The following is a 23,849-nucleotide window of genomic DNA, read 5'->3' as shown; positions in this document are numbered from 1 at the left end:
TACACACACAAAAGTTAACACAGACACAGACACATACCCCCTGGATTACTGGGCACTTCACAAGCTTAGGACTTCCGACTTCTAGAAGATAACTTTGTAGTTAGTTTAAAATACAAAACTGTCAGCTTTTGAAAGCCTTGATCACCTGCTAAACCATCCAAATATCAAACAGACTCAATTAGCCTTCTCTGTAGAATGTAATTTCCCATGATGTTAAAACAGACTCTAAGAAGTACTGGATGCAAGTCTCGTGTTCATCACTAGCTATGATGGTTTATAAGCACATTAACAGATGCAGAAAAGTATGTTCCAACAACATTTATTCTTATTGAAATAGTGTACATGTTCAATTCTCTATACAGAGTCTAGGTCCAAAGATGGTGTTTAAGAGCTGTTTTGTGTATTGCAATATGTATTTTTAAGTGCAGATAAGGAGGGTGGGTGTTACTCAGTTGTAGAGCACCTGCATAGCATGCACAATGTCCTGGCTTCAGTGTCCAGTACCTCCAAAAAATAAATAAAAATAAGGGCATATTTAAAAATAAGAATAAAGTTATAAAAAAATACAGACTAAAAACCACTGCAATCTAGGAACCACAATTTCAATAAAAAAGCAAGTGTTTCTATCAAATATTGAGTATATGCCAATCACAGGACAACCACAAATCACACCTGACAACCATCACGTGTGATTCTTAGCAACCCTACTAAGTAGACACGGATGAGAAACCCGGCTCTGCGGATGAGGAGACGGAGCTCGGAGGAGCCGGGGACGCTGACCGTCCTGCTCCCCGTGACACCGCGTCAGCCCAGGGCAAGCGCTGACAGAGCTGCACTGAGGGGACACCCAGCTGCATGGAACCATGGGGCACTGGGGAGTCCCAGAAAACACTAAAAATTCTTCAGTGAAAAACCAGCTCAAATATATTACACTGTGACGCATTCTTTAAACAGGGAACATGATTGAGACCTTTATGATGCCTCCGTGTCCTTTCTGCCATCATCAGTTACTTGCCCTCTCAGTGTGACCAGTGATGAACTGGACCCCATATGAAGTGCACTCAGATGGCAGAGCTTTTGAAGCTGTTTTATGAAGTTTGTAAGACTCTGTCTATGCCTCACACAGGCGGTCATCCATCACATCTTCCCGGTGTGGATGTACCACCTGAAATCACTCCTTTCTGCTTTTTAAAATCCCTTCATCTACTCCAGACTTTTTAAAAGCAAAGAAGCAGCTCAACCACAGACAGTGGACAGCTTCTAACCAAATGGACTTGAACAGCTCATCGGACTACCTGGAAGCCCTTTTCTTCTATTAAACCCACTTTCAGGTACTTCATCATTTTCTGATTGGTGGATTTGGCCTCTGACTGGCCTTCCCAGAAAGCTCCCAGCCTCACATCCGGAGGTGGGAGAGGACCCTGTTGTTGGGGGAAATCAGTGCGGAAGGCGGACATACTCCAGTCAGGTCTGCAAGGGTAGAAGTGCCACAAAGTGCTCAAAAATTATGCAGTCAGCACACCTGGGCTCCCATGGACTGGTTTCACATTAACCAAACTCATGACACACTGATGCAAGAAAACCAGACACTTAAATTATTAATGTAAGGGAAGAGGTGAAACTATGAACCAGACTGCAATATCAGAGTTCAACCATGAGTACATGTTCTCCTCAATGGCCCAGTAACGGGCAGGCAGTCACATGGCAAGCGTGGACAGAAGCAGAGCAGGAAGGGTTTCTAGATTAACTCAATGGACTAAATTTCTTTTATACCAACAGATCTACTGCCTGGAAAACAATAAACGCTAATCACGGTGCACTCTCCGTGGACAGTGGCTGAGACACGACTGTGAGCACATGAGTAACTCTCCTTTCCCTGTCCTTTCTGGGAGAACTGATGCACAGAGGTACAGAGATCAAAGCATGCAGATACCTCTAAACACCCAAAACCCATCTCTGTGAGCCTCAAAACCAGACAGCCAGGGTATAAATACCAGCTCTGCCACTTACTAGTTCTCTGACTTTGGCCAAATTACTTACCCTCTGTGTGCCTCAATTTCAACACTAAACTGGGATAACAATTAAACCTTACTTACTCGCTTGTTAAGAAGATTGAAGGATTCATATCTGTAAAACTCTCAGAAAAGAATGTAGCACATTTTTGGTGCTCAACAAATGTCAACTTAATATTAAAGTGATTTACATGTCTCCCTTCTCATCATCTTCTGTGTTTCCTGGCTAGTCTAAGTCCCAAAGAAAATCCTTATTTCTCCATTTATAAACTCTTGGGGAGCACCCTTCTGTTCCATCCGACCACCTGTTTAAACTGAAGTAGGGGATGCCTCCTCCCCACTCCTCTGGGCCATGGAGAGTGCTTCTCCCTTCACACCCCTGACACCTGGCCCACAGCTAGCCCTCATCACAATACAGAGTGAGGTGTGAGTCCGGGGAGACAAGCAGGGCATGTGAAACCCTTCCTTTCACTCCACTGTTGACCACCCTTGGGAAGCACCTGGGATGCTCAGCCCCATGGCAGGACAGCCCTGTGCATGATGGGGCAGATCCTCTCAAGGGAAGGCTCGCTGTGGCCCAGAGATACCAGGGACAGGGTGAGTCTCTAATTTTGGGACAAAGTATCACGACATGCATTTTCTCACAGCCCTGAAGTTCATGGGGAATGTGGCTTCATCAGTAACAAAGAAGACATTTATCGCCTGCCTACTCTTTTGTGTCATCTCTCAGTTGGCTGCTGGAGACAACATGTGTATAAGTATTGGATCCCCTTAAGCTCCAAGATATATGAAGTAACAAAAAATTCTGTGGCTTATCATTGGTTCAGGGTGACTGTGTAAAAGTTCTGACCCTGCTGATGCTAAATTATGGGTATAGGAACTATGGAACCTCTTCAAATATCTTTCATCATAAAACCAGCTTTTCTTATTTTCCTGTTTCTTAGTAATTTCCAAAGACCATCAAATGATGGCTTCACACAAAACAACAGCTAAAGTTTAAAAGCCCTCTTGATATACCCACTGTGACAAACACTTTACATAAGTTCTATTTCTCAAAATTCTACAAAGCAGATACGAGCTTCCCCATCTCACAGACGAGGGAAAAACTCAGAACGAGCTGACTCAGGCTCACGTGGCTCAGTGGCAGCATGTGAACGCAAACTCAATTCACAACACTACACCCCTTCTTATATGTACCAAATCACCTCCCACCAATTAACACACAGCTGCGTGTTCAATACTCAGGGAACTCAATACACTTTTCAGCCTTAAGGTGCTCCAGAGGCCGCTTCTAGCTGTTTTATAAAATCCCGGCTCACTGGTTTCTAACACTGGAAGAAAAGCCCGATTTTGCCATTGTTTACACAGCAAGTCTGAAATGTTCTCAGCGAGATGACAGAATAAAACTAAGATATAAGCAGAATAATTTTTCCAGGTAGACAGACACAATGGACATTGTGCTATTCTGAAGCGTTAAGCGAGGAAATCAAAATAAAATCACGTTGTTTAAGCCTTCTTTTACAAACAGGAAAATTAAGACTGTAAGAAGTTGCAATAGCGCCACCTATGGCTAAAAAGACCTTCCATGTTCCCGGTAAACATGCAACACAAAAATTGCCTTTAGGATCAGAAAAGAGAATCAGGTAACTTAAAGCTTACATACCACATACTACACTTTGCTTCAGGGGAAGGGAGGGCTATTCAGTATTTAATCTGATATTGCTAATAGTCCTGAATATAAACAGAAGACATAGGCTCATGGAAACTCATCTTCGAAGAGAGAAGAATACAGTCCAGCCACTTCATTTTACAGGAAGGGAGATAGAGACCTGGGATGTGTCCTCCTGGCAATTCACAGCAAAGCTCTCCTTGGCCTCATGTCTTGCACTGTAGCAAAAACCAACAGATCTGTACTACGCCTATATTCATAAAAGTCACGTCTGTATTTTTCCAATAGCAGGTAATCTAAGCATCTTGCAAAATACTTCTCAAAGAGGCAGGAAATCATACAAATGTGTTGAAATACAAAAACATTTATTTACATAATAAAACAGCATGAGATTTATTCTATTAAAAGTGACATGTCAAATCAATGTTTTCATATTTTAAACGTGTTAAGAGTGGAAAAAAATCAAAGTTTTCTTTAATCACAAAAGAGACAATCTTACACCCTGAAAATGATCAATGTGGATTTTTCTAAACTTAATGGATCTGTTCAGAATCACACGAATTTAAATGTCTGAGTGGATGGTTACACGGCAACATGAATTCTGATTTGTAACAATACGTATTCTGAGTAAATAATCTTCAAGGTTGTCTGCTTAAGGCAATTTAACTAGTCCCTGTCTCACTAGAATGATATAGATTTCATTAAAACTTCATACTGCATATTCTCAGGCTAAAAAAAAAAGAATATTTGTTACTTTAAACCAAATTGATATATATCATATATATACATATTGAATATGCATCAGAAATAAGCCACCCACTTTAGTATTCAGAGTTGATCATTCTAAACTATCTGTCATTGTGACAGCATATTTTTATTAAGTACCTCTTGGGAGCTTTGTTTACAAGGCGTCTAACTCTCACAGTCAGACATGGTAAACGATATTACTCAAATATCACAAATGAGGAAATGTACTTAAGCCATGAAAACAAATTACATATTCATCATCAGGAAAGAAAAGAGTTAAGATTTTACTTACAAAATTCACTGACAATATTTTCTTCCATACTGAGACTACATAAAACCCATTCACTCTTTTTAAGTATTTCTGTCAATAAGGGCCACTAGAGAAAAACAAGTAACATCACCAGCAATCGTTGGATTTTCAAAGCCCACTTTTATTTTGCAATATAATTACTTTTAATGTTTTGTTTTTAGTGCTTACTAAATTTTTAAGTCATTAGTTGAGAATAAAATATTTGTGAAAATATAAAATTTTAATTTATACCACTCTATCTCACATTCTCACTGGTATCTCTCCTTTCAAGGCCTCATCAGCCTGAGATCACTAAAACCGGCCATTTATGGACTCAGAGGGTTTCGGAAACCACTCAACGGGAGGCTGATCAGAGGAGCAATTAGGAATGAATCCTGTGCAGCCAGGGTTCCAGCACCGTGCTAGCCACCGCCAGCTGCCTGTGATGTGAAACAAGCTGCTCCATCTGAAAATCCCTCAGCTGCAAAAAAGGAGACACTGATACCTACCCTCAAACACCTGCCCTGAAGTAAAAACATGAGGAAAGCATTTTAGCCTTAGGAAGGTGTCCACTCATAGCGAGTTTGTTCATTATGATGATGAGGATGGCTGTTAATACATTAAGCTGGACCAAAAAGAAGAAATCACCATAAAGGAGAAACATTTTAAGTCAAAGAGCATTTCCTTTTGGAATGGATTGCAGAATATTGTATCGATTTTTTTAATAAACCAAGTTTTGTCCATTAATTATAGACTTACAGGTTCACGGACAAGCCTCCAGAAAAAGAATTAGAGGCCTCTAACCTCTGAAAATTAAGAAACTAATGTTTAAAAGAAAAATCAGAGGGGAGATTATACCTCATTTGGGAGAGTATGTGCTTAGCATGCATGAGGCCCTCAGTTCACTCCACAGTAACTCCATTTAAAAATTATTTTTTTAAGAAATGGAGAATTAAAGCAAAATGATGGAGGAATACAAATTATTTTTAGAGAATCAACTCAGATTTAAGATGGGGAAAAAAACATCCATTTCTCAGAGGAAATCTTGAGAACTATGTAAACTGGATCTGAGATGTCTAGTCTTTTAACATTATTTAAGAATTCATATTACCAAGTCTTAAAACTACCTGATAACCCACAGTGGTGATAATGATCATAACAGCTGCCAACACGGATCGAGCTCCAGTTAGGACTGCTCTGTTCTGACATCTCTGCCCCTGAGGTCTCACCAGGCTGAGAGCACTAAATTCAGTCATTCATGAGCATCTCGTGTTAAGTCCTCCATTTGTGCTTCTCACTCCCCTCCTCACTAGCCCCTCTGAGGGACACAATGTTATCATCTTCCCCACCCGCAGATAAGGCCACTGAGGCACAGAGACTAAACCCGTTCCAGGTCACATCGGCATTAAAGGACGTCTGTATTTCTGTTGTTTTGCTTTTGACCAAGGAATCTGAGATATCAATTCAAGAGAGACTGTTAAATAATCAAGTCTGTCTGGTCTTCACCACAAAGAGCAGATACTATAAATTCCTGATGTAGGATGAGGCTGCCGCCACAAACTGACTCAGCTTGAAATTAACATCCAAGATGACGCAGTGGATACACGTAAATATTCACGATTGTCAACTCTGCTCACGGGTCTGGGCCCTTCACTGCCTGAACGGGGGTGAAATCCCCACCCGTGTCAGGGAAGAAAGCGCGGCTCTCCCAGGTCTCACACAGGCTTCAGGGGTATTTCCCCCCACAGCCTGTCCTCAACGATTAAAAAGCTCTCAAATTCTTACACCGTACAAAACTGAAAGACATTTCTGCAGATGGAGCAATTTCACAGTCTTAAACCATTTTTGCCTACACTCAGGAAATGGGAAAAAGAAACATGACTCTGCAAAGTCTCTGAGCCTCACCTCTCACAGGAGTAGAACGGTCACAGCACAAGATGACTCTTCACATTGCAGGGTGAGAACAATATACAGCCGCCCCTACAACAGGCATTCCCAGAGACAGTGCTCAGCTATCTTCTGCACACTCACTGTTGTGCAGCCCTCTTCACCATCTATTTCCAGAACACTCCATCATTCCAAAAGAAATCCCCTGGCCACTAGCAGTCACTCTCCATCCCCCCTCCACCTAGCCCTTGTAACCAACACCTGCCCTCTGCCTCTGCATGTGCATATTCTGGGCATTTCAGATCACTGAAATCAACAATATGTGGCCGTTTGTGTCTGGTTCTTTTCAATTAACATGCTGTTACAATGGCACGGCCATGTTGAAATGATATCAGCGGCTCTCTTTTTTTTTTTTTTGAAAATGTTAAAGTTTATTAGAAGGTGGTAAGTACTATCAAAAAAAGTAGAGTGGAGCATAAGGGATTGGGTTTCAAAGGGAAAAGGGCGGGTTGAGCAGTCAGGGTGCACTTCCCAGAACAGGTGGCCTTTTTCAACTTCCCCTTTATTTTTTTTTCTTTTTTATTCACTCTTACGTCTGAATAATGTTCCACTACATGGAGATACTACATTCTGTTCATCCATTCAGCAGCTATGTATGGATGAGGTCCAGAAGAATGAGTGTAAGAGGTGAGTAGCAGGGATGGCATTTAAGCAAAGGGCAAGATGTGCTTTAAAAAAAAAATCCAACCAACAGAAGCACAAGGAAATTCAGTGAGTTTCTGAGCAAAGTGCATGCTTGCTTCAGCAGGAATACCGTGCAGGGCTCGGGCGGATATTGGGAGGAATCACGGTGAGGGAGTCACCTGAGAAGATGCCCCACTGAAAGTAGCTCAGCCAGCTCTCCTCCCTCAACCTGTATTTTTGAGCCATGTTTCTACGTTTCTCTTATTTCAAGTAATAGCACTTTAACTACACATCTGATCATCTGCATCAGACCACCTTACCTCCAAGCCACAGAAAAACATTCACTGACAGGAGCAGCTCCACGACAAAACGGTGATGGATCTGGGAGTCCAGCATTCCAGCCTGCAGGCACAAACCCCACAAGTGCCCTGGTGATGTCCGGAAAATAAAATGCATTGAAATATCTCACTGCTGGTACACGACATCTGCCCCTAAATTGCCCCAATATCATGCCGGCAAAGCACTACTCAAACCTCTCACTACAAAAAAAAAAAAAAAAAAAAAAAAAAAAAAACCCAAAAAACTAAGAAGGCAAATTTAGGCTCTTCCATTGAATACCAGCAACCATCAATGCCAGTATCTGAGCTGGAATGCTCCTGACTTCAAAATCCACTACACAGTTACTTTTGAAACGTGAAAGGCAAATATGTATTCCACGAAGATAATATTACAGTAGAAATTTTCTTTCAAAATTTCCAGTTGCAATATTAGCACAAGAAAGTTTATGTTTCAGCTTTAAAAAAAATCAATTATCTTCCACTTTCTTAATGTTGATTCTATTATTATTTTTTAAAGGGATCTATGCTTCATATTATAAACCAACTCTTTGGCTTCTGCAAACAAGACCTTTATGACCTCACTATTTCAGAGCAAACTTTAATGATTCTTTGGGAGGTGGGGCCTGGGGCGCTCACTAACAGCTCTTTACATACTGACAAGGATGTGCTATTAAGTAATGCAAAGGCTATAAGCCCACATTAACTCAGAAACCAAAGAAACTACACCAAAGCCTTGCTTTATCACTTTTATATATTCCTATTCTTTTGAATATTAATGTTCTTAAAAGATATGATTTTTTTGAGAAAGATAACAGCTGTATTAAATTTCCTCTCACCAAGAACGCAATTTTTATCAAGAATAAAACCGCTATGGATATCCAAAAGATGGGACGTTTCTAGCTAAGTGAACATCCAGATCTGAACACAAACCTTGATCCTATCAGATCTCACTCGAACGATCACAACAAAGTCCTGGGCTACCCTGGAACTTAGCTCTTCTGTTCCAAATGTTGACTGAGCTAAGATAATCACACAAGGCAGGGAAGGAGAGAAGAGGATAGTCCACCTGGTGGCCTCCATCTGTTTTCTTCCAGCCAAAAGGTGCCTCTAGGGCAGCCCCGCTAACAAGCCCTCCCCATAAGGAAATCCGGCATCCACACTTCCCCTGCCGTCCCCAAGCATCCCCGACGCCCCTCTCCCACGGGTCACCTCCCAGCCTGTGAATGGTCTTCTAATGACACGCCCCAGTTCGTGGCACCCTCCCCCTCTTCCACGCTACACACAAACACGCACACATACACAGAGCCAGGGTTCTGAAATCACAAATTTGATTACATCACCCCCACTTCAAACCCTTCAGAGGCTCCCTGGTGGAGTTCTAGCCCCCCGTCACTGCTGGCCCAGCTTCACCTCAGTACCCAGGTCCCCAGTGACCTCAGGGGCCCCCTGACTTCCTCCTACTTTCCACTTGCCTCCAGGCTCATTTTGACTGTTTCTCCAGGAAGCCTTCCCTCCCTCCAACCTCCGCACTTTGTTTCTCTGTTCCTAGAACATTCTAGGCTAAGTCAACTTCTGACACTGTTAAGCTCCCAAAAAGCAAATACATATTGCTTTCTAATGTGGGTCCACCCTCTCTCCCCTAGAAACTCAGAAGTGCTCGTGTTATGAATAAATGAATGACAGGGTGGGTCTCGAAGGGACAGAGATACCTGCTTTCTCCCATCCTGACCCTTCTTTCTGTAGAATATCAGAAGCAAAACCAGAAGTACCCTTTCTGAGGGTCACTTCTTGCTGACAGCCTTTACTGCCTCCTGTGTCAGTTCTAGTAAAACCCAAACTCTTCAAAAGCCCTCTTCCCAGTTCCTCTCCAGTGTCCTCCCCAGCAGGGCAACTTCCACCCTGGACCACACAAGGCACTCTCTCCGAGTCCCCACCCCACAATCCTCCAGGCCTGCGCCCGGGATGCACCTGCCACGTGAGCAATCCTCTTGATGCCTTCTCCTGGCTGACACTTATTATGTCCTCACAACTGAATTTAGAGCCCATTTCTTCCAGGAAGACCTCTCTGATAATGTCCTTTAGGTCTTGGCTGGGCTCCATCTACAGCAGCACTGCATGGTGACCAACTGGGTGTTTGCCTGCTCCTTTGAGACCACGACCTCTTGGGGGCCACGTGGGAAGGAGTGAGAGATTACAAGAGGGGTGGGAGAAGCAAAAAGCAAAAATCACAGCCCAAGTCCCAAATTCAAGGTTCCTTTCTCAGAAAAAAAGAATAAAATATTTCACATGTGTGCAATTTGGCTACTATTTTTGTGTCTTGTGGAGGGCTAGAACTTGGTGTTCTAGTCCAAAACCAAGGTTACATGCAAAGAAAGTATATATTCATATCCAAAGGAAACCAGAGCTGTTCAACAACAGTTTGCAGTTAGAATTGAAAGGACCTTTGATAAAGGCAATCTCTCTCTCTCTCCTCTTTCTTTTCTAGCATCATATAATTTTAGAAGTATTTGCGTGACTAACAGACGGCTATATCCCGTGATTCTGCACTAGAGTGTTTGGGGCTGAGGAAGCCCAGATTACATTCACTGTGTAAATGCAATCACACCAACACACTGACAGGCGTCCTGATGGTGGAGCTGATGTTCCAAAGCAGGCAGCCTTATGCAGCAAGAGAGCTCTAAATAGAAAGTAAGAAATGCAATGTTCTGTACTCAATTTCATTCACTATATGGGCTATGAACTGATAGTGTATCTTGTCTAATAAAACCCAAAAATAAATTGTCAACGTCGATTTTCTTCATCTGACCGTTTTATGCTAACTTTGGATATCAAACCCTCACTCCATACGGAAAGCTCAGGCCTACGCTGCAGCACAGCTACATCCCGCGGAAGAAAGTATATCAAGGGAGAACCGGAGAGTTTCCCTTCAGAAGCTGCTAAGTCTGGCATTGCACCTGTACGTCATTTGCAACTACATCATCGTCAAAGGAGTAAGACCTTACCTCTGTGGGGCGAAAAGCACTGCGGTGCTTCCGAACCATCAAAGAACACTGAGCTTTGTGAAACAGTCCTGAGGCACATAAAGCGTACTTTTTCTGAAAGGCTCCAAAACTGACGCACTTCACCATTCCATGTACAACAGGGGGGTACTGGAATAAGTAGAGAAAACATGCCCTTGAAGTCTGACAAGGCCCTGCTTGAATCCTGCTACAGCATTTACTAGCCGCTAAATGGACCAATTCTTTAACCCCTCTGAGAAGGCTTCCCAATCTGCAAAAGGGGGCTGCCACCGCCCACCTGGGAGGCATGGATGTGAATGCAACACGCAAGTAGGGCGGCCGACTGGTACCTGACACGGCACGTGGCTAGTTTCCCTCCGCTGCCCTTCTCCCCCTTTAAACTTGCAAGGTTCCCCCTTGTAAGGGTCAAGCCCCCGGAACAGACTGCCTGAATTTTCCGTGTATACTCGGATACATGACTTACATTTAGGAGGCCAGAAAAACAACTGTCTCCTCCCCAGTCACCATCAATGTTCTTAAGAGTCTGAGATTTTCTAACTCTACTTTTCAGGGAGACTATTTCAGAACGGCCCAAGCACCATTCTCCAGGTTGGCTCTTCACCCAGCGCCCATCCCTTCTCACCTCAGATCCTCTGTCTGATTGCGTTCTGTTCATTGGAAAGCGAGTCTGGTAGGGTGGGGACTCCCTAGGCCTCCCTCCGTCTCTCACAGGTGAGTGTGACTACCTTCTCCCCACTCCAACTCTAGCTTCTGAGGAGTCTCCCCTCGAGGACCCTGCAGCCACTTCATCGCCCCAAGACGCGTACACGTGGCCACAACCTTCCCTTCAGATTTCTTCCTGGGTGGCCCTCCCCACCCCCAGCCCCTTAAGGACAAATCACATTGCTCTGAAAATCGCAAACGCCGCTGACAGACACACCAAAGCTGCATTGTCTGGGTTTTCCTCCAACAGTGGCACAGCTCTGTCCCCCCTCAGCTTTAGTCTGCACCTCTCGAGATGAGCTCATCCACCTACATGGCTGTGAACACTAGCTAAGAATGACGGCTCCCAACGTGTATCTCTAGTCCGACTCCTTCACCTGTGCCCCAGGCTCATAGACTCGAGTGCCTATCTGAAGTCCTAACTTGGATGACAGATGGCATCTTAAAAATGCCTCATGTCCACCATTTACTCTGGAATTCGATTCCTGGCAGGTACCTCCCAGGCGCCCAATTTTAGTAACAGCCCCAGCACCCACCTAGATGTTTGAGGTCACACTAAATTTCCCATGTTCCCTCCCCCCAGCCCTGCCCTGGAATCTGTCTTGTCATTTCCATCGCTAAGCCCATCTCAAGTCTGGTTCTGCAGGGACCACGGCCGGAACCCCACAAGCTCACAGCGTGGTGCAGTGAGTCACAATCCTCTGAAGGGAGCTCCCTGGAGGTGGAGGCATCTCCTGCCGCTGGTCACCTCAGAAGGCACTGGATTCTCACAAATGAGGCCTAGGAGATGGGACTCAAGGTTCTCCCGTGGTCTGAACTTTGAAGGGCCCGAGGCCTGGGGAAGCTCCTAATTAGCAGACACACTTACCAGTGAGCAGATGAGGATGGGGGAGCACAGGCAAGGCTGTTCTGACTCCGACCCCTGGGCTCTTGGGAGCCACGGGATAGGCCTGTGCCCAGGGCACAGCCCAGCCATCACAGATCCCAGCCTGCATTTGCCAACCCGGACAGCCTAGACTCCTTCTACTTGCTACACTTTAATCTGTTCTGTTCCCCCCGAGAATGTGATGGACTCTTTCAGAAATTCTGGCCTGTCTAAAGCGAGACCAAGTCAGTGAAGGATGAAGTGTCCACATTTGGACCAGAGCATGAATGGAGAAACAAAGCCTCATGGCCAGCATGACGGTGGTGGCCAAACCCTTCCCCTGGGTGAGATGAACCAGGATGGGGGTGAGAATCCAAGGTCCTAGGTCGGCCAAAGCATCTTCCTTCACGGCTGACTGGGGTGTTGGAGACTAACTACTGCAAACTAACGTCACGGCCATCAGTGGTGGACGTCAGCTGCAACAGACACAGAGTCAGCTACTTACTGCCAACATGTTTTAAAAATATATTCCTGTTCAGGGAGGCCTGCATGACTGCTGAGCCAAACCACAGACCTGGCTCTGCATGCCCACTAGCTGAAGCAGAGAGGAAGCCACGGTCCCCTTTAGTGGTCCATGTGTCCACCAGATCCAGGTGAGCCAGCTACTAAGGAGAAGGCCATGTTGCCCTGATACTCAAAAAAACCAGCCTCGTAAAAGGAACAAAAGAGTGGCATGTATTTTAGACCCACTTCTGCCCATTTATGCAGGCAAAGTAAATGGCATGGGGAAGTTGAATGCAAAACAAAACAAAACAAAACGGTGACTGCTTCCTCCAACAGCGTCCCCGGCAGCTGCTCCCCCCGAGCCTGCCACTTCCTCACCAGTGACCGCCGGCCAGGCAGCACCGTCACGCACGTCAAAGAGAGACAGCCAGGAACCACGTGCCCAGCACATTTGTGGAAAAGCAGGAATCGTGCAAGATGCTGCAGACGTTGAATTTACAACTTTAAATACTCCATGAAAATAATCCCTCAGCAGCCGCCTAAATCAATTCGTATCTCACTTCTTCAAAACTTTCAAACAAATTTAATAAGGGCGCATTTGTCACCAAATATAAGGAGGACCAAACAGGTTCCTCAAAGCAAGGATTTTAACAGTTATCAAACACCAGTTGGTGATGTGCTAACAAAGCAAATATTCCAAAACTTAGAAAATAAAAAGATGACTAGGATAATACATGGATCAAGGCAGCTGTTAAGTTTTTGCTTCTTAAAGCGATGGAGACAGCACGGAGGGCGATCTGGCTATTTCCAATGCAGGATGTGCACAGCCCACCTTTTCAGAGGCAACAACATGCTCACAGAGCAGTACAAGAGAAAAAGGAAAAGAGGAACAAGCGAAAATTAGAAACACACAAGAACAGAAATTACTTTGACAGCCTGTACAAAAATTTACGTGAGTGTGTGAGGCAAGGGATGCGGGGACAGTGAGACCCACCCTCACCTCCTGCTCCAGGGAAGTCAGGGGCCTGTGTGGGGCAGGGCTGCCAGGGGACCCCAACGAGGTCAGCGCCCCTAACCAAAACTCCACCTACATGCGTCTAGGCAGCTTTTGAGCTACAAAATGTGGTCGCATTTCAGGCTGGACAGTTTTACTCACTCCCACCAAGAGTAGCAGGAGAGAAATAGGCTCTGCTCCTGCACCAAAGCATTCTTTTAAAAATTAATGACTGTGGAATAGTGAAAGCAACAATGGAGTAAATGTGACTGGAGGAGAACTTGCTTGACCCAAGCTCACTGGCCACGTTGTCTCACTGATGTTCAGATGCTGGCTGGGCGCTTATGGTACCAAAACAGACAGACCCACCAGGAGGGAGGTTTAATGCGCTACTGTATTCTGATGCCGAGAGCCATGCCTGGTACACGAGGTTCTGGTAAACAATGGTGACAGTGTCGACCACTATGGGCTTAACACACATCCACCTACTCCGCCAGATCCCAAGGGCAGACTTCATAAGGCAAAAACAAGCTGGCATTCTCTCGTGGGTCTGCAGACTCAGAGCCAAGCAGTTGCTGAGGAAAATGTCACCAGTGCCTCCTATGACAAAAGTGGACGCACAGGCCAGGGGGCTGGGGCAGGGCTCCGGGCTTCCACTGCTCACCCACCAGTCTGTCCAGGGGGAGAAGATGGTCCCTGCTTACGTTGCAGTGATGCACCTAACTTGACTAACACCTGGGGTCTCAGCAGGAGGTGACAGGTGACGTGAATGGAGCCAGCCTCGGTGTAGCACGATGCTGGCAGCTGTGCCCTCAGCAGTGCCCAGGCTTCTAAACCTGCCACATCATCTCCAAGGAGCAGAAGGGGAGTGGGGGCGTGCAGATCTCAGGGCCCTGGGAGGACAAGTACAGATCATGGCCACGACATGCCTCACCCCTTCCTTAAGCCATAGAGCAATATCCAGGGAGGAAATGAAAATTCATCCAGAGCCCACCAGGCACAACACGCAGGTGGGACTTGGGTCCTCTGAGGCTCTTTCTCACAGGGCTGGTCTGGACTTTCTTTTTATCAATTCTCTGGCATCTTCTCCTCCAACTTACCAACAACCAGAAAGTAGGATCTGATCTTAAAAACGTTCAAGAATCACAGAGCACTGCCTCCACAGCGGTCCCAGTAGCACGTGCCAGGTCCTCCAACCGTCACCTGTGGGACCGCCATCAGCGCTCTCCGGACTCAAGGCCCGAGGCCATAGGCCGGGGGGACACAACTTCCCTCACTCTCCCCAGCAAAAGGGGACCACTTCTCGGCAAAGGCATCTCACCCTCTTCTGCCCGAGGGACAGCACGATGGACACACGGGGAAACAGAGCAGAATGTGGGGGGGGGGGGTAGGCAGCCCAGAAGAGCTCGTCTGCACTTCCGTGGCAAAGTGGGGCCATTGACTTAATCACAGGGACAAAGTGAGGAGGAACCTTTCCCTGCTCTGTCCCCTACTCCATGACACAACTTTCCCTGCAAAAGGAGTTCATTCAGAAGTCCCTGGCAGTGTTTCTGATGTCCTAACTTGGCATGGTGGCTGTCGGGCAGGAAGAGAGGGCCTGAGCCGTGCAGGTGCTGGGCCTGGGAAACAGGAGACACCGGCTCCACCCCCAGCTCAACCAGCACCTCGTTATGCGTCTCGGGATTCAGCGTCTCATCTATAAGCAAAGGGATGAGACTGTCCCAGGACAGGCTGCACAACAGAAATGAAATGAGAGCCATGTAAAGAAAGTTTCCCAGTTGCCACATTTAAAACTGTAAACAAACAAACAAACAAAAAACAAATACTAGAAACTGATTTTAAGAACAGATATTACTGTTCTACTGTATGTAAAATACTATGATTTTGACATGTAATCAATATAGAAAGTAACAAGATAGTTTACATTCTTTTTCCTTGACAAATCTCAGCATCTGATGTGCATTTGACCTACAGCACATCTCAGCTCAGACCAGCCTACTCTCCAGCGCTCCTAGCATCAGTGGCTGTGGCTAATCTATTGGACAGTAACTCCAAGGGTCCCACCAGGGTTCCTGGCTGAAAAGCAGGAGGATGTGTCCACACTAACCCTAAAAGGATCTCTCTGAAACAAAGGTGGATTCACTTTTAAATGTCTGTAAACCGGAGGGCTGCACCTCCCTCCCCCCTTCGCTACAAGACAGCCCTCTTCCTTCCTGATCCCTTTCTGGATGTAGGGAACGGCAAAGAGCCAGGGCGGAAGGGCCGACAGGTAAACTTACTTTCAGTCTGTGTCCAGTCCCGTGAAGTCCTCCTTCTCAAACAGGATGCAGAGGAGAGGGATCTTGTCCCCAGAATTGTCGAGGGCCCTACTCAGCCACTTAGACTTTAGCAAGATAAACAGTGATTCAGGGAAATCCTTGATCCTCTTCACCACCCTGCAGTCCTCGTAGATTGAAAGACACGTCGGTGCTTGTCTGCTCGGCTACCTCCCCATGCAGCACAAAGACAAAGAGCTGAGAGTCATTAAGCGAGGTGCAGTACAGCTCCTCTGCATGTCGAGCTTATCGAAGGCCTTAGCCAAGAGGCAGTCACTAATGGTGACAAGGCCCACGAGCTTGCAGTTGGTCTGGAATTCCCTCCACCCATTCTCGGGCGTATAGTGGTGCCTGTAGTGGATAAAGAGTGCCAACTGGGAGCCGCACGGGCTGATCTGGCTCACCAAGGGGATTCACTTATAGATGCAAAAGAAATTCTCCTCTGAGATGGTGCCAACGGCTTGGACCACCACGGGGAGAGTCTTGTAGTCCTCAGCACACTGCACATAGTCAGGGATGCTCATGTTGCAGGCCCTGCTGAGAGGGGAGAGGAGATCGAGGTATATACTGTGCTGTGGGCTGCAGGCACCTCTGGGTTGTGGTGACCTGGTGTGTACCAGCCAGAAGGCAAGGAAAGTCCAAGCAAAGCCAGGGGTACAGTTTGTCCTCAGAGTCTGCACATGGCTACCGTAGCTCGGATCACATTACCTAGCTTTTGGTCTAGGCTTCCTGACCCTGCAGAGAAGGGTCATTTCTTGTTTTCTGTTTCCAAGCACCTAGCCAGACCCTGATGCAAAGTCAGTGCTCAAAACTGCTGAATAAACAAATGAACAAAGGAACAGTTTTCCCCAACCCACTTCAGCAGAATATAAACAAAAGAACCACAGTGGGATCAAAACATCTGGATTTCAACTCCAATTTATTTGAACTCCTAAGCTGTAGAATAATGGATAAGAAAACTTGCCCTGGGGAGGAGGGTACAGTTCAGTGGTAGAGAACGTGCTTAGCATGTACGAGGTGCTGGGTTCAATCCCCAGTACCTCATTTTAAAAAAATGAAACAAATAAATAAACCTATTTACCCTAATCAAAAAACATTTTTTAATTCAAAATTCAAAAACACCTTGCAATTGACACAACATTATAAACTTGACTATACGTCAATTGAAAAAAAAATCCTTGCCGTACTAGAATATATCTGGATTATGGAAGTTTGCAAATGTAAAATGCCTAGGGTACCACCTGCATAAAAAGGGGGGACTGTACAGATTTACTATCCTTCCTTTATGAGCTATATATCCTTTGGGGGGTTATAACTTCTCAGAGCTAATTTTCTCAGATTAAAAAAGGAAATATTACCTGATTATCAGTACTGCTGAAAAATCAGGTAACCCTAAGGAAGCATCTGACCCACTGAGGTTACTTAATAAGTGTTTGTTGAATGAATGAATAAACAAGCAAAGTGAATGCTGCTCCCTGCCACAGACCATCATAATGGTACTTCCTGGAAATCCCAAGCCCACATTCCACTTGACTCTACATTAACCATGTGGGTGACCTGGGCAGACCTGTGTGCTTCTCTAAGCCCCAGTTTAATAATGAATAGAAATGAGGGCAATAATACAAACCTCAAAGGGTTAGTGAGTCAGTAATGAATTGTACCCCAACTTTGCAAGAACGGAACCATTAAGGAAAATTGGGCAAAGAGTCCATAGGCCCTCTCCATATTATCTCTTATGACTACATGGGAATCTACATTACATCTTAAAATAAAAGTCTAGTTTTTTAAAGACGCTTTTGAGGTTAAATGAGCTCACTGTCTAAAATACGGAACACATAGTACAAATAGGACAATGCCCAGCCCATGAGATACACTCAGTTAAATTTCCCACTGAACCCACTGGTCCCTCCGACTTCAGAGCATGAGGATGGGTCCTCGTGGCCAGAGGCCACTGCACCTGAAGCAAACAAAGCTAATGGTCCCCACTTCCATGTGCCCCTATAACTACCATAGGTCTAAATTTGTATTCATAATTATTTTTCTTTTTATTAAATAGAAACCCCCAATTGCATAGCCTTCAGGTCACCAAAACCTGATCACAGAGATCATGATGGCAGCCCTCCTTGGTGAAACAATAAAATGAAGAGTCATTTCCACAAAACCTCTGTGTAAATCTACTAGGGAACTTCATCCTGGTCTGAGAGGAAGAGGACTAGGGAGGAGGGGGCAATCTGGGGCACAGAGAACCATGGGCAACCTGTCCCACAATGGACTTTAGACTCAACTCTCACATTCCAGAAACTTCAAAATACACACAGAGTGCTATGGACAAGTTTTTTTTTTTTTTAAAAGAAATCCCTGACTCCCTAGCAGGTCTTGTTTCTAACGAGACACAAATGGCTTATGTGCATAATGTTTCACAAAAGCCTTAAAATATTATCATCCCAACATGATACATTAAGAAACTGAGGGAGAGAGGTTTATCACATTGTACAAGATTAGAGAGAGGCCACGTCAGACACCGTATTTAACCCCAAGACCATGCTCCAGTTCTCACACTATAAAGTGTGACATACTGACCCTTTCCTGCCCTCTCCTTGCAATAAATCACTGAAGAGTCTTTTCTGTGCCACCTGGAATCACAATCACATCCATTTTACACAAACTGCTATGTCACTGCTTGGAGGACTTATCAAAATCTAAAGGGTTACAATGGGAGGAGAGATTTGCATTTTCTGTTTCTCAAAGGAAACATGGCTTTAAAAGAAACTGAAAAGCACTTATCTAGTCTAAGCCCTCATTGTGCAGAGAAGGAAATGGAGGCTCAGAAGAGATGAGGAAAGGGACTTATTAACAAATATTGCCTAAGTGCAGCACCAAGCCAGCCCTGGGCCCTTCTGGGGGAGTACCTGGAAGGCCCAGGAGAATGACTGTTAGAAAAAGGAAAGAGAAGAAGCATACAAGGCCCTGTCTCTATACCACCATACCATGAAGTTCCACCAAATTATCCAGTATGGGTGCAGCCAACATTTAGGTGGGCTAAACAGGTTATAGAAACCTGGAAGTCTCAACCATAGTGGAAATTCCAACTTTTACTGTTTTCTTCCAAGTTCAAGCATCAGTTCAGTGGGCGCTCCATACGAGGGACTACACAAGGCCTGGAGTCCTCCCAAATACAGATCTCTATTACCACGTGTGCAAACCACATAAAGGCCCACCAGAAGAAAAGCGCTCACAGATAAATGGAATTACAGAAACTGAAAGCAGCCAACTAGCATATATTACTAGGAAAAACGGTGCTGCTAGAAATGGACTCATGGACATAGAAAGCATACTGTGTTTAGCAGGCAGGAAAGGGGTGATTAACAGATACAAATTAATAAATATAAAATAAATGAGAAGGACCTACTATATAGCACAGGGAACTATATTCAATTTCTTGTAATGAGTTGTACTAAAAATAATCTAAAACATATGTATATACATATGAATATGTTTATAACTGAATCTCTGTTGTACACCTGAAACTAACATTGTAAATTGACTACACTTCAATAAAAAATAACTTTAAAAAATAAGTAAAAATAAAAGCAACGCCATTAAGAAAAAATAAAGGAAAACTCTAATCCCCTTAGCTGTAGGTAGTGGAGAATTCTGGTTGCAAGCACCAAGTCAACTGGATCACTCCAGCACTGGCTGTCACTCTTTCTCACAATCAGAGAGTTACTTGGCTTCACTGAGGTTACTTTTCTCTCATGTGAAAGGCAACAGTTGCAACTAATGATGTATAGAATCTCATCATTCACAAGCCCAAAAATTAGTGAGGACTTCCCAAGGGCCAGGCTCTGGACAGATGAAAAGATAGGGTCCCAGATTTATTCATGCGTAGAAGAAGTTTAAGCCATAAAGACATTAATTCTTCCTGTTTTGATAGATTCAATGCAATTCTGATTAGAATACCTACCAGATTTTTCATGGAATGTAACAAGATATTTTATGGTCAAGAACAGCCAAGAAACTTCTTTAGAACCACCACTGGGGAGGAGTGGATAGGTCATTGATTTCCACTGTTATTTCTGAAGTGATGAAAACATTCTGGAATAATAATGGTTTCACCACTGTGAATATGCTAAAAGCTGCTGAATTGTACCATTTAAATGGATGGACTTCAAGGTTTGTGAACAATATCACAATAAAGCTGTTATATGAAAAAAACATTTCTTGACAATTATTTTCCCCTCAATACAAGTAGTCTGCCACACAATTTAAGAAAAACCAAAAACCAAAACAAACCAAACTGTGCCAGGAGCTCTTTAGGGCTGCAATGTCCCTAGGTCTCCAAAGCTTCTGGTGGTGCTGTTCCTGTTAACACACACTAGCTGGGCTGGACTTGTTTGGGACTGTAACTATCTTTCTAAAATCGACGGTCACACGTTTCAACCTGGGAGAGGGAAGCCTGGAGGATGTCACAGACTCATGCATTCAGCCCAGTTTTAACTGAACCAAACCCTGCTTTCAACACAGTACTCTCTCTCACTATAAAAACATGTGACATCAACAAGCACCGCCATCTTAACACCTGAAAGTGTTCAAGGTACTTACCTGGGGCAGAAACACTGAGGGAGGAGACGGAAGCTCCCTCAGCACTGAAGCTCCCTTTTGCCGACTTCACCAGGAGAAGCTGGTATTTACAGCCTGAGGCTCTCAGCCCGGGGATCAGCGCCCACGCCACTGAGCTGGTCCTCAGGGATCGGGAAAGGGAGAGCAGGGCAGCCCCGGGTCGCGGGGCAGGGAGAGCGGGGTAGGGGACGCGGGCTGCAGCCCCGCTCGGAGGCCAGCCCCAGACCCAGCCCCAACCGCCCGCCCCTTCCGGGCCCGCAGTCCCCGCCCGCCCGTGACACAGCCCGCCCAGGGGCGGGGAAGGGTAAGAGGCCGAGGAGAGGGAGCCAGGGAGGAGAGGACTCGCGGGCGGGAGAGGGGAAGGGGACGCCAGCCGCGGACTGAGGGGAGCCCGGCTGGGGCGAGAGGCGGCATGTGCACACCTGGCCCTGGGCAGCTGTGGCCGGGGCGCCGGGGCAGATGGTGCGGGCAGAGGGGCCTGACACGAGCAATTTAGCTTAACACACGCTGACTGGCGCCCTGGTGGGCTGTGACTCGCCGATCGCCCTCCCGCAGCCGCCTCACCCCTTTCCCGATATCCCCTCACCTTGCACTTCCACAGCCATAGGCCCCGGCCCCAGGCAGGAGCCAAAGGCCTACAGGGCGACAGAGCTGAGAAGCCTTTGGGGCCGATCCCCGGCTCGGAGCTGGAGCTTCCAATCCACGGTCCAGCTGGCACCGACTACGCATGCGCAGGAGGGCCAGCGATCCTCTGGGTTCTGTGAGAGAAGCTGGGGAAGTGAGGGAGGGAGAAGATGGGAGGAGGAGGGGAGGAGGGAAAAAGTGGAGGTAGACAGATGGACAGGAGGTGCAGAGAGAAGGGAGTAATCTGGAGGGGGGTGGGGAGTAGCAGAGATGGAAAGATAAATCTTTACCTCTGGGCGCACCCTAAAACAGGCGGCAGTCCTGCCTCTGTACCCTTCTCTAACCCTTCAAGGCCCGCAGCTCAAATTTTACCTCCTTGGTCCAGCCCTCCAGCCGAGGCCTCTGCAGAACCCCTACGGGGATCACACCAGTTGCCCCCACGTGGAGCTGGGTTTCCTGTTGCTCTGGGAACCAAACACCCTTGGGTGTTGTTGCTCAGAACTACCTTGGGAATTGTACATTTTCCCCTTTTACACGCTAGGAAATAGACAGGCAAGATCTCTGCCTTAGCTCCACTGTCCCAGGTGTTGGGCTGGAGGGGAGGGGGGTGGTACAATATCAGAGCCCCAGAGGGAGCAGACTGCCTGATTGTTGGTGCATAGTCCCCATCCCTCCTGAGTAAACCACACCCCACCCTAGGGGAAACATCAAGGGCTCACAGTAGGTCCCTGGGTGTGGGAGAGCTGCCCTCAGTTCCAGTGCCCAGCTTGCTAGGTAGATAAGAGTGTTACCGAGTCCAAATTCATTCTCCTCAGTGCAGGACAGGCCAATAACTTGGGAGACCAGGTGTTGGGGCATGGAATAGCAAGTTTCCGTAGACCTAGATGGCAAACTAATGTTGGAAAACCATCAACCCACGTCAGAATTCAGGCTCCTTTCCTACGTGCTTGGTTGTTGGAAACTTCTTGGTGTAGGAATTCTTTGTTGTTAGAATCCTTTGTTCTTGCAGCTATCTGCCTGGCTGGGTCAAATCTCTAAACCTCCAAGAAAACAAACTTTATTTTCTATTCTGAAACTCGTAATCATTTTATGAATGAAAATGTGTTAAATATCCTTAAAGGGCAGAGACTTCAGAATAGGCTCTCCTGTATATTTAAGGCTCTAGGCACATTTTTATACAAGCAAGATGAAGCCTAAGAGGCAGAGCACAGGATTAAAGTCAAAGGAACAGATCTAATATGGAGACAGGTTTGTTCTTTCTATTACCGGGGAAGAAGCCACTTCAGGGTTTATAGCACTTTAAGTTAAATATAACTAAAACTTTAAGGGAATATGCATACATAGGTGGGAATGTGCATAGCATATCTGGAAAATCACACAAAGTGTAGTAAACAGTGGCATCTCCAGGGAGGGCTGAAAGAACAGAGGATGAAGGAAAACTTCTCTCACTTGTGTAATTTTGTGCTGTGTTTCAATTTTTTTAACCATATGCATGTATTTGTTTTTCAGTTTAAAAATGTAATGGAGCAAAGGAATAACTAGCACAGCAAATACAGCAGCCATGGAATCGATGAGCTATCATTTTTGATTTAAGCCAGGAAGTATTTATTGACTCTCTCCTATGTGCCCAGTGCTGTTTTAAGTATTCTATTATTATTATTTTTTTAATAATATTACAACATACTATCCCTCACCCCTGCCCATGGTTGGTGGAAAACCCACTGATTTTTTATTGAGTTGTTTTCCAAGGTGTAGGGATGAGTTATAAACAGAACACATCTATAGGGCAAAACAGTCGGAGTGATTTTCCAGTAAGCCAGACAGCTATGAAGGGTTTGCAATAGAGGCGCCCAGAGGCTGAGAGGGAAAGCCTCCTGGACCCTATAAGAAGCTGCCCAAAGTGCCTTCTCCATGGCACTACTGAAATAGGAAAGAACAAATCTGACTCCATTTTAGATCTGTACCTTTGAATTTAACAAAGCCAAGTTAATACGCTCTGGTCTTTTCATGGGTTATGATGTCACAGAGGAGACGGAAAGGTCAACAGGGAACCACTCTGCATTGATCACGGAGCCAGGGAACGGGAAGGGCAGCAAGATGTATGACGCATCCGCAGCTGTGCCCACGCTTCTAGGGAGGTACCCAAAGTCACCTAGACGAGGTGCCAAATGCTTGTGCACACGACCTCATAACCTGATATGTATTAAAGAGAAATGGAAACCTATAAAGATCCAATACCCTTGGTGGGTACACCGTCCAAAGAGCAAAGTCACAGTTTGACAACTGGCCATATCTGTTCCTGGGATTCATTCTTGCAGAACCTTAAAAACCACTCCTCTGTCCTCAAGGAGTGCTGCATATTTGTCCTATATTTCGCTCAGGGATGGAGCACGTTCAAGTGAACTTCAATGTCTGCACAGATTTGACTGTCTTTCTCCAGGTTCACTTGTCCATTCTAAAGAGGCCTGAGCTAAGTGCATCCTCCATATGATCTATTCCCTCCAGTGAAAGCTCTTTGAGCCTGCAATTAAAAGCCAACTGAACAAGACTGTCCTCAGCTAAAAAGTTCACCCACTCTT

General features: G+C 45.6%; 1 long non-coding RNA gene across 3 annotated transcripts in view; it reads right to left on the bottom strand.

The window, feature by feature from the left end:
* LOC116279875 (uncharacterized) overlaps positions 1–20,841 on the bottom strand; it is a 60,112-nt gene extending 39,271 nt beyond the window's left edge. For 2 of the 3 annotated variants that reach the window (XR_012077788.1, XR_012077789.1), the window contains exon 1: positions 20,629–20,766. This is a non-coding gene — a long non-coding RNA (uncharacterized lncRNA). Of the gene's footprint in view, positions 1–20,628 lie in introns of all 3 variants that reach the window. The other variant, XR_012077790.1, reaches the window with a different exon arrangement.
* Between the last annotated feature and the right edge of the window lie 3,008 nt (positions 20,842–23,849).

Source organism: Vicugna pacos, chromosome 11 (genome assembly GCF_048564905.1).
Source record: "Vicugna pacos chromosome 11, VicPac4, whole genome shotgun sequence".
Lineage (NCBI taxonomy): Eukaryota > Metazoa > Chordata > Mammalia > Artiodactyla > Camelidae > Vicugna > Vicugna pacos.
This window is presented reverse-complemented; position numbering and strand designations above follow the sequence as displayed.